The sequence below is a fragment of the Urocitellus parryii genome, unplaced genomic scaffold, assembly GCF_045843805.1.
Source record: "Urocitellus parryii isolate mUroPar1 unplaced genomic scaffold, mUroPar1.hap1 Scaffold_43, whole genome shotgun sequence".
NCBI classification, from domain to species: Eukaryota; Metazoa; Chordata; class Mammalia; order Rodentia; family Sciuridae; genus Urocitellus; species Urocitellus parryii.
Window position 1 is genome coordinate 1,937,350 of NW_027553833.1, and position 12,205 is coordinate 1,949,554.

Genomic DNA, 12,205 nt, shown 5'->3' on the forward strand with positions numbered 1-12,205 from the left:
CTAAATTTTAATTTTGGAACTGTTAAATTTTTTAGCATATAGCTTGTTACTTGTGCTAAAAATTACTCTTATTTGTAACAGAATAATTAAATACATCATGGAAGAAAAAAATTAAAATTTACTATTCTGGTTTTGAAATTATATACCCATATATATGTATTTTATACCAATCAAGCCTCTGCAATCCCATGAGTCATACAATATTTTTTAAGTCAATCTCTCTTTCTGTTTGGTTCTGTTTCTCTGGAGAAACTGAACAAATATACTAGGTCACATGCCAATAGGAAGCAGGTATGTAAAAGATAGATATAGAATAGTTTCTTTGATTATATATTAAAAGACATGAAAATTATTTCAGTATCTTTAAGAATTCATCCTCTTCATGTTCAAAAAACAGCTGACAAGACTTAAGCATTTTATTAGAACTATGTCATTAGTTCAGTAATCATCAGAAATTGGTGTGACTGTTAAAACTTGCCAACTAAAGGGAAAAAATTCAATTCTGTCATTAACTTGTTGTAGGAGTGATTTTGACGACTCCTCAAATATAAAAAGAAGTTTCACGTGATTTATTACTTGTCATAACAGATTCAGGCTCAAACTCTGGATATACCTTACTCAAAATGAATCTGTTCTTTAGAAAAATGAGAGGCACTCCTGAAGTTTCATGGACAGGGAAGAAGAAAATCAGGATAGGGTCATTTGAACCGCAAATATTTCACAATCTGTTTCTCATTGCTCCTCTGTCTACTGTTATAGTATGCTTGAACAGAAGTTTTTAAGGTAGTGAGGCTCAAGGAGGGAGCATGTTGGTGGACAAAACCATTACTATGCAAAGGATAATTACAAAGACCTCAGTGACAAGTTTGGAGCATGTCAATCTTTAAACTCTTAGAGATTTCATTTTTGATGTCTAAAAAAGCCTCTATTTCAATATACAATTATTTCACCTTATAAAGTTTTACTAAAAATATGGTTAAGAATTTTAAAAAATTTTCACCTACACATAAAAAATAAAAAGTGTACATATTAATGGTATACCTTGTGATGTTTCAATCTATGTATAGATTATGCAGTGTTTGAATCTAATTAAGCACATTTATTTTCTCATCTATCATTTCTTTATCTTGAAATCACTCAAAAATTTTCTTATAACTTTGCAAGATATATAGTACATAATTGTTAATCTATGGTCACCCTATTGTGCAATATCATACTAGCTATCTGCAACTTAGTATCCATTTGTCTAAAGATTTCCCACAGAATAATCATCACTGTTTTCTACTATCTAGGATTCATTTGTATTTATGTGCTACTGACCATGCCATCACTTCTCTTTTTAGTTGATGTATCCTTTTTGAAGGGAAGAAGAAATTCTTAAATGAAAAAATAGTATAGAAAGAAGTGGAAGTCATTTACTTGGCTGATCTAAGGAACTTTGATTTATGGTCTTAACCTGGACCAAGTCTACCTAAAAAGAAGATTTCATTGCTTAAAAAAATTATGATGTTGAAGTAATACATAATGATATATGCTAATATGGGACAATAATAAAGTTCTTCCTTTCCCCAACATCTCATGTCAGGCAAAGCATTTAGGAAAGGTCTCTAACCCTAACCTGCCCAATGATCTTCCAATATTTTTCTAAAATGTATTCTTTTTACCAAAAATTTGGGTACTGTACCTTAAAGGATTAATCTTCTATTGTTGACATTGTTTCAAATGGAATAGTGAAGGATAAAAATTTAGTAGTATAATTCTTAAAAATAAATTTTGACAAAAGAATGAACTGATGAATATGCAGATAAAATCTAGCTCTACTAGTAATTATTCCCTTCTATTATTCTTTGGGGAGTCTTGGGAAAGTTAGGGGAGAATATTAGTCAACACTAATTTAGACCATGCTTCTTTAAAGCACTTTAAAATTAGTTTTTTAAAATGGAGAGAAATGCACAAAAATTAAATATTTGTTATAATTGCAACATTTGAATTTGAGTCCCCCAAAGAATTTGAGTCCCCCAAAGCTCTTTTAACTGTCTGTACCCAGCGATACATATCATTAACAAAAACGGTGTGCATACTCAAACATTTCTTGAATTGGCAGAGATATATTTCTATTAATAATATATTTGGTTAACCACATCATCATCAACATGGAGAGTCTATTTCTCAATTCATTTGAATCAGGAAGATGCTGTGATTTCTTTGATCTGTAGATAAATAAAGGATGCAATATTGTTCCTGTTGCAGGTCTAGTCCTTAATTACCCTGAGAGCTTCTTTTTGCTTTTCTTAACTTTTTTTGGACACACTTTGAAAGCTTCCTGTTTAAATTCAGTTTTCATGTTGTAAGAATAATATGCCACAAGGAAAGCTCATATGTAGGCAATCTATTCTACAGCTCCAGATAAGCTCTCATACAACAGCCAGCCTAAGCTGTCATTCATGTGAAGGGGCCATTTTCACATTCCAGCATGGCCTTTGAACTCCCATAGTCACAACTACCATGTGAATGAAATTGCTTGAAATTACTTGAGGAAAAAAGAAAACAGGAAAGGATACCTCCATCAAGAATAATCAACCCACAAAACCATGAAAAATACTATTCAATTTCTAAAGTAAGCCATTAAATTTTGGGCTGTGTTGTTACATAGCAATGTCTAACTAACCAGTCTTCATATTTTAGCGTTTTTACTAGTAGAATTATAATAAACGTAATGAGAAGGCATCATTCTTTGCTTTTCTTTTTCTTTTTTGCTTTTCAATTCAATTGTCTCTCTTAAAAGTACATAAATTAATAATTCAACTTATAATTAGTGCATTTGAAAGCCAATGGTATCTTAGCTTTCATAAATGTTTTTGATAATACTTCAAATAAAATAAATAAAATGTCTAATTGTTATCATGGTTAAGATATGCTCAGGTAAATTTAGATATCTTTTAAAATAATTCATGCAGAATCTAAATATTTACAGTTTCAGGACTGGAGATAGATAGGACTCCCAAGCCACTGGGATTTTGGGTGTGGACCACCATGCCCAACAAAAAAAGGAGCATGAAAAAAAAAAAAAAACACATACACCAGTATGCATGATGGAGTCTGAAAGTCAAAGTGTTTGTAAGAAGTTAGCAATAGAGTTGAGAAAATTGATTTGGACCTAGAAATTTTATATTCCTATATTAAAGCTGTAGTCCTATATTTATGAATTAATATATTGTCTAACTTGGGCAAAACATTTTATCTTTCTTAATTTCAATTGTTTTATTGGAAAATAATGTGTTTCCTTTTTGAAAATCCACCTATCATAATCTTTGGCTTTGTACACTTCTATATATGCATTATATAAATTTCATTTGTATCTTACAGTAATTATTTTTTTACATCTGCACATATGTATCTGTGAATGATATGCAATATTTTACATATTTATGTTGTATAATATTATAGTACATGGTATGCATCCTTCTGAATATTAGTTTTAATTCTACAGAGAACTTTCAAGATCCCTTTTTATTGATATATAGACCTTATTCATTTTTCTTAAATGCTGAGTAAGATTTTATGATTTATACCTTGTCTATGTACCTATCCCTTATTTATCAATCTTTTGTTTTAACTTCAATTTTTACTTCCACAGCATATTTTATTGTAAGGAAGAAATTTGTTTGTGGCTTGGGTGCAGATGCAAAGACTTCCTGCAAAGCATGAATTCTGAATCATGAACTGTGGTGGGACCCAGCATCTTCCTGTAACAAGGCTTCAGGGTGATGCTGATGCATTTCCAGCTGAGAATTGATGAGTATGCTGAGTCATCCATGCCACATTTTTTAAATTGTGCCTGTCTTTCCTCATTTTTACATTTAACCTTCACTGTATTACCTTATACCATTAAATATTTTTGACAACTTAATTATTAATTTTAATATTATTTATTTAAATAATGTAGTCATTATTAACATTCAGTAAAATCTATTTTTATTTATTATAAGGCACTCATATCAACTACTCTTGTGAAGCAACTTTAGATTCATCTTTTACTTTCCTAGAACATTTTCTAAAAATGCTTCATACTATTAAAGATTCATATGACATATTAGAGAATTATTTTCCAGAAAAGTTCATGCCAATTATATATTTTCTCAGGCAGAATTTAGGACTGCCTGTTTCAGAACATTCTCACATATATTATCATCTTTTAAGATTCTTTTAGGACATATAAAAAAATTAAAAGTGATGATACATGCTAATATTCCATGCTTGATTATTAATAAAGTTGAAAATATAATTTTGTTTTTAGTAAGTCAACTATTCGTATCTCCCATATTATATATTTTCTTGCTCATGGATATATTTTGTCATATTCTTCTACCATGCTGCTTTTTAGAAATTATGTTTTCATATTAATTAAATTCATTTATTCAATTTTAAAGATTTGTTGGAAATAATTTGATTAATTTTAAAATTTTTCATTTGTAGTGCAGTGCTCTGCTAACTATGTTGAACTTGTGCATATGCATATCTGTTGAGTTTTTATGATTGCTTTTTATGTATTGCTTATGTGAGCACATTTATTGCCTAAATTAGGACCAATAAAATTCATCTTTACTTGCTTTAAGCTTTTTGTAAAGTCATTTTTATGTCAAACTCTTCATGCCATCCAATTTTCTGTTTTGTTTGTCACAACTACCCCAATTTTAATGCAATTTGTTTGGCTTAAGTTTCAGTGTAGGTTGTTTTCCATCAAATAAGAACTACAAATCTAACTTTAAGTTCTAGCTCCTTTATTCTCCTAGTTAAGGGGAGCTCTCTCCACACCACAATTTGCTTATTCCTTCATCCAGAATATTTTTATATGCTGTTAATAAACTAAATCAACTTTCATTTACTCTATTAAACCATTTTTATATTTCCATAATTGTTAATATAATTTAATGTGCATTCATGTGAGTGTGTATATTCAGAACAATATTGTTGCATTAATAATAGCTATTATGATTGTATATTATTATAGTTTGTTTATATGTCTGTCCACATTTGCTGTAAGTCCTTTTGGGACAGGTTTCCCTCCTTATTCATTTCTAAGATCCATTAGGATAAGCATAATGTAACCCATGTATGCATTTACATATTTTGGAAGTGCTATGTGAACCCTTTTTCAGCAGCCCATATTCTTGAGCCCTAGTGTTGTGCCAACAGGCACTGCTTTTGAAATCTGGTTTCATATCATCATTGCTTGAGAGCAATTTCTAAAACAAAGTTCCCTGACTTTACCTTGAATCTCCTTTACCTTGGAATCTCTGAAAATAAGGCCTGAGAAATTGCATTTTACTATGGATTGCAGATGATTCTTATGCAGTCATCTCTGTATCCAAGTATATGTGTAAGGTCAGGGAGCAGCGACCAAAAGGAGGCAGATTTTAAAAGGCTGCTGAATGAGGCTTTTTTGAGATTTTTGCTCCCAGGCAAAACCCTCAGCCCAACAGGATGGGTCTGAGGAGAAATGCTCTGGGGCTGGACCAGACTAGAATTTTTATTGGGCTTAGGGCAGGTAGAGCAGGCTTGGGACAGGAAAAGGGGTTTTTACAGTCCCTTGGCCTACTTGGGTTGGTAGGGTGGGTCCAGGATTGGCCAGGAGACCCAGCTGATTGACAGGTGGTTCTGTCGGCACCTGATTGGTGTTTCTCGAGCCCATGCGAGTTGATTGGTGCTTTGTTCCTTAGCCACCTCCATTGACCCGACAATATGTATTACTCATCACTGAAGTAGGGTTATATTTTTCTGTTATTTCCTGTTTCCTATTTCAGGCTTCCATGCATGCTTTCTCCCTATCAAGCACCTCTTGAGCATGTTTCGTATTTCTTCAAGCTCTTAGCAGATACCTTTATCAAATAAATAAATGTTGACTTGAATGAAGTGTTTTCACAGTAAGCGCCAGTGAAAGGGTAAGGAATAAGGAGGAAGAGGCTAATTGGAGGGCCCTGGTACTCAATGCTTTCATCCCTTTAAAGTATATTCAGATTTTCAGTCTACAGTCACAAACTTGTTGAGTGTGGCAATAAAATAGCCACTGCACATATCAAAACGCTGCCAGGATAAGCACCTAGCAGTGAACAGGAATCTCTATGAAAAGGTAAACAGTAGCATAGGGATGACAGTCATCCTGAATTAATCAACATTAGCAATTTAGAAGCAGAAACTCCTACACTGGGATGGCCTCTTTTACATGCATAAGAAAATTTAAAAATTGCACTTGTCTTATAGATAAGAGAGACTGACAATTTCTCAAGCATTTGTATCTTAAGTTCTTTGAAGTTTCTCATAACAGGTGGGTGATAAAGAGTTTAAAGAGCATTAAATAAGAGAACTGGCTTTGATTCTTATTCTGCTCCTATCTGACTGTGGGCTTCGCTATTTCAGTATACAATTTTGGCAATGTTTCCCTGATCTAAAATATGAGTGATGGAAATCAATTATTTTTAAGTTTCTTTACTTTAAAAAAAATCTCTGCATCTAAATGTTGGTGATAACATCGGAGTGACAAGAAGCTTAAAATTGGGTGAAAAATGAATGTGATACTAAATTCTTAAGAATGGGAAACAAAATCTTAATGACCTATTTTTTAAACTTCAGTAGACAAAAACATTTCTCTCTGAAAGGGAGAAAGAGATACAGAGATAGATGGATGGATAATGAACCATTGGATAGATAGATAGGTAGATATGATGTTTGATGCTACATCTATGACAAAAATCATATCATGGTAAACATTGTGTCATAGTGGTGATAATCTGGACTGTGGCACTAATAAAGATATAATATAATCTAAGTAAAAGTTAGAAATGCTGGCAACAGACAACTGAACAAGGAGGAGGACTGCTTCCTTTCTCTTCTACCTGCCCACTATACCCCTCACAATGTGGGAACAAGGAGGACTGGTGATCTGTAGTTCTAAATGCAGTGACTTCATTGAGTTGCTAAGTGCCTCACTTTTGCTAAAGCTGGCTTTGGACTTGCAAAATCCTCCTGCCTCAGCCTCCCAAACTATTGGGATTACAGACATGCACCACCATGACTCCCTAATATTTTTTAGAAGTCTATTTTATTTACTCTGCTTGCAGATCATTGTGCTTAAATTGAGAACTCGCAAAGTCTTTTTTTTTTTTTAAAGAGAGAGTGAGACAGGAGAGAGAGAGAATTTTTAATATTTATTTTTTAGTTCTCGGCGGACACAACATCTTTGTTGGTATGTGGTGCTGAGGATCGAACCCGGGCCGCACGCATGCCAGACGAGCGCGCTACCGCTGAGCCACATCTCCAGCCCGCAAAGTCTCTTTAATTCTGTATAAGTCGTTCAGAGCTGTAGCTACATAACTTTCTGTGCTTGTTGGTCCCATCCATGATTTCCCAGAGGAGCAGCCTCTCACATTGCCAACTCCATACCAATCTTTTCACTTTAGCTTTTATTCTTTCACAGGCTTCGGGCCAAATTTCCTTTCCTACATTGGTTCTAAAACCCAATATCTGAGAATTCAGGGTATATATCTAGATTATTATATTCATGGGCAATGAATCAACTCTGATTGCAGGATTAGTGCACTGTTTTTAAATTTTTTAATCATTTCTGTAATCAAGAGCACATTTCCTTCCTTCCTTCCTTCCTTCCTTCCTTCCTTCCTTCCTTCCTTCCTTCCTTCCTTCCTCTTTCCTTCCTTCCCTCTCTTTTCTAATTTCTGTTAATTAATTTATTTTAAAATATTTTTTCAGAATCTAATTTTACATTACAGCAGGGTGAGAGTCTGGATTAGATTCATACTTCTATAAATATATACTCAACCTTAGGTCTATTTTTAACTTTAGGAGAAATGTTTGTACAAATTTATACTCCTACCAACAATGTGCCAATGGAAGTATTTGCTTTTGTCTGCATCTTCACCAACACCTGTTATCTTTTGTCTTTTGACAATAGCCAGTCTAACAGGAGTGAAATAATATATCGTTGTGCTTTTCATTTTTATTTTCCTGATGATAATTGCTATTGAGAATTTTTTCATATACCAATTGGCCATTCACATGACTTCTTTTGAGAAATATAGAATGAGGTCCCTTGCTCATTTTTTCTTGTTTGTGCATTGTTGAGTTTCTTAAATTCCTTATATATTTTGGATATTAACTCTTTATAGATATATAAATATTTTCTTCCATTCTGTATATTGACTCTTGATTCTGTTGATAATTTCCTTTGCTATGTAGAAGCCTTTTAGTTTGTCATAATTTCGATACCACCACCAGCATATGTTCAAGGAAATTAAATCAGTTTGTTGAAGAGGTATCTGTACTTCAATTCTGTGGGAGCATTGATCACAATATATAATACCCAAAATATGCAGTCAATCCAAATGTCCATAAAACATAAAACACACATATCTACACACACACACACACACACACACACACACACACACAATTAACTCCTATTCATCCTTTAAAATAAGGGAGGAAATCCTGTCATTTGCAACAATATGCATGAACCTGGAAAGCATGATGTTAACTGAAATAAGTGAGGCACAGAAAAATAAGTACTGTAAAAATCTCACTCATTTCGAACTTAAAACAGATCTTTTAGATAGTAGAGTGGTGTCAACTAGAGGCTAGGGGTGAACAGCTGTTAAGAAAATGTTAGTCAAAGTTGACAAAATAATGATGCAATAGGAAGAATAAATTCAAAAAATATATTGTAGAATATGGTGACACTAATTAATCATATGCTGTATTCTTGAAAAAATGCTGAAATAGTGTATGTGAAGGGTTTTTTTTTCAAACCACAAATATGTAATTATTTGAGGTAAAGCATAAGCTAATTAGCTAGGTTTCGTCATTCCCTAAGTATATATATTTCAAAACATCATGTTTTACACAGTAAATAAATAGGATTTCTTCTTTTAATTTTAAAAGTAAATAAAAACAACCAGTCATGGTGGTGCATGTCTTGGTCCCAGCTCCTGGTGGGGGCTAAGTCAGGATGTGTATGATTTAGATTTGTGGTATCCCCCAAATGCTCATATGCAAGAAACTTTACAGGTGAAATGATTGGTTTATGAGATCCTTAACCCACAAGTGCATTAATCCATTTGAACGGATTAACTGGAAGATAACTGTAGGCAGGCAGGGTATGGCTGGGAGAAGTGGGTAATCTGGCTCATGGGGCGTATGCCTTTATATTTGGTGATCCAGAGTGGAGAGTGCCTTCTGCTTCCTGGTGCCATGTAGTGAAATGTTTTTCTCTACCACACCTTTTTACCATGGTGTTCTGCCTTACCTTCATCCCAGAGCTAAGAAATTGGCTTTCTATAAAATGAGACTTCTGAAACAAGGAGTACCAAATAAACTTGTCTTCTGGTAAAATTGTTCTTGTTAATTCTTTCAGTCACAGCAGTGAAAAAGCTGACTAAAACAGGAAGATTGCATAAGTAGAGGAGTTCAAGGCAAGTCTGGGCAACACAGCAATATGTTGTCATTAATTAAGTCTGAAGGGGGGGATGGAAAATAATCACATTTTTTTTAGTTGTGGGTGGACACAATATCTTTGTTCTATTCATTTATCTTATGTGGTGCTGAGGATCGAACCTAGTGCCTCATGTATAAGAGGCAAGTGCTCAACCACTAAGCTACAACTCCAGTCCCTACTCACATAATAATTTCTAGAAGCCTAATAGTTATGCAGTTGATGTATTTTCTTATGTCTTCTCAATTTAGTTACTAATGGAAGATAGTGTAGCTTTTATCAATCAATAAATTTCTAGACCAGCTATTAGATGAAAAAAATCCTAAACCATGAAATAGCAATGCAGACAATTTAACCTAACTCTGAAGTAGGGCCCAGGCTGTCAAATCAAAGAAAAGCTTATCTTTCTTCTACCATCCTGACAGAGCCTGATGTCCTTAGCTCACTTTATGCGGATTATGGCCTTCTTTTAGATTCTCATTTAAACATTCTACCTCACTAAAATGAAATGGAGTCATATGGTTAGCGGAAAGTATATCTGAAGGCTGTCAGTGTTCTGTATATCTCCTATTTTATTATAAAGTATCATGTCTTGACAGGGTGAAGGAGAGAAGCAGGTGGTTTTATAATCAAGTTATAAGAAGGAATAGATGATATGTATAACTTGGTGTGGGTGGAAGTTTCAGCTTCTATGGAGGGGTGGACAGTGAATGTGGCAGTTGAAGACTAGATTTTTTTCAGTCTCTTCTGCCAGAACTACATCATATAGTAAATTGGATGTGGTGGCATTTGCTTCATCTCCAGCTTCTTCTATGCTGATACAAAGTCAAAAATTAACACTGCATTAGGGCTCCTTTCTTGTGGCATGAAATATGTATCTTCTCATTGCCTCAGTGTCTTTGATCATATGCCTTTCTGTAGAGTAAAAATTATCACTTGTTTATATCAAAAGGCTTCAAAAATATCAAATCCTTTAGGGTAAAATGATCAGAAGGAATGGGGAATTGTAGGCCTGAGAATTTAGGTGTAGCTATGAAATACTCATATGATCAAGAAAAAGTTTCTCAATCCCTTAGCTCATCTGACTTTCCATTTTATGAAATGGAAACAGTGCAGAGAACCTTAACAGGACAATGATATTTATTTCTAACCTTGATTATTAATAGATTAATAGAATGTAATATTGGATAGAATTTAATAATCCAAAATGTCTTATAATTTTTTCATGTACATTATCTAACATTTTTTTTTAGAATTGCCAATATAAAAATAAAACTGGATGTAGTTGGATTCCATATCTTTTTATTCTAGTTGTTATTCCTAATTAAAGTAAAGGCATATCCTCCAGATAGCAAAAGTGTTAAATAAAATAAAAGAGTATGAAATATTTGGGGGGCTGAAGGTTTGAAACTTTCTGTTTAAAAGACATCATCTAATTTAATTCTTAGAGTAATTCTGTGAGCTTATTATTACTGTTTTACTAAAAACGAAATTGATGTCACAACAAAGTTTATGGCTTGTTATCAGGCAAACCTTTGTTTTTTAGGACAGTACTTCATTTCAAAGCCCATTTAGTACGTGCATGTGTGTTTATGTTTTCTGCATATCATTACTGCCTCTACATAAAAACTATGTTATTGGCTACTGAATAAAATGAAGATCTTTGACAAAAACAAACTTTAATTTTAAACAGATTTGGGAACAATCTGTAACAAACACACTATTAACAGAATTTCTTTGCCAGAAATCTTACTAATATCCTTATAAATTTAATGGTCTTGATGTTTTATACATGCAGAATTTATAATGAATTTAGGATCATGAGTCACATCAATAGCAAAAAAAATATATTATATTGTGGGGAGTAATAAGACTCATAAATTTTATGATGATAAAACTAGAAAATGTTGGCCTTGTCCTTAGAAGTAATGAATACTAGACCAGTAGTGAGAGTCAGTTTTCAGACATGAATAACCATATTGTCTCTGTTCATGATTTTTTTCTAAATCCTTTTGTCTTTTTTCACCTAAGATAATCATATTAATCTGCTTGTATGAACTGTAATTCCTATACATTATGAGACCTACCTCATATAATCTTCAGCCTACCTAAATGCCCTGAATTTGTGTTAGTTTTCACAATGCTACCACAGAAGTCATATTTTCTCATCACTCTTGTCCTCTCCACTTCAACATAACCAATTACTGGAAATCCTTACAGTTTCTTTCCATCTCTGCACATACTTCGCTGCTCCCTGCACTTGGAAAATACTTTCTTTCCTTCTTTCCCCCTCATCAGTTTATTTTATGTCATTCTTCTTTCAAGGCTTAGCTAAGGCATCATCTTTCTTAGAAACCTTGTCTCCCAGGCCATTCAGTGATGGTGTGAGTTCTGTCTCCACTATGGTCCCACATTTCCTTGCACATAAACAGCACATAGACATGGTAAGAAGAGATGACTTGTCACACTACTGAATTCAAACTCTGAATCCATCAGTTGTTAGTTTTGTGTCTTTGATTCAGTCATTTAATCCCTCTGAATCTTATTAATTTGGAAGATTAAAATAACTATTTAAGGGCAGGTTATTTATAAAGATGAATAAAATCATGTGATATTATAGGGAATTGTGTCAAATATCATTCTTTGGATCCCCAGACCCAGCTCTGCCCTTCACCATTTTCTGAGCCCCATAAGAATGATTCC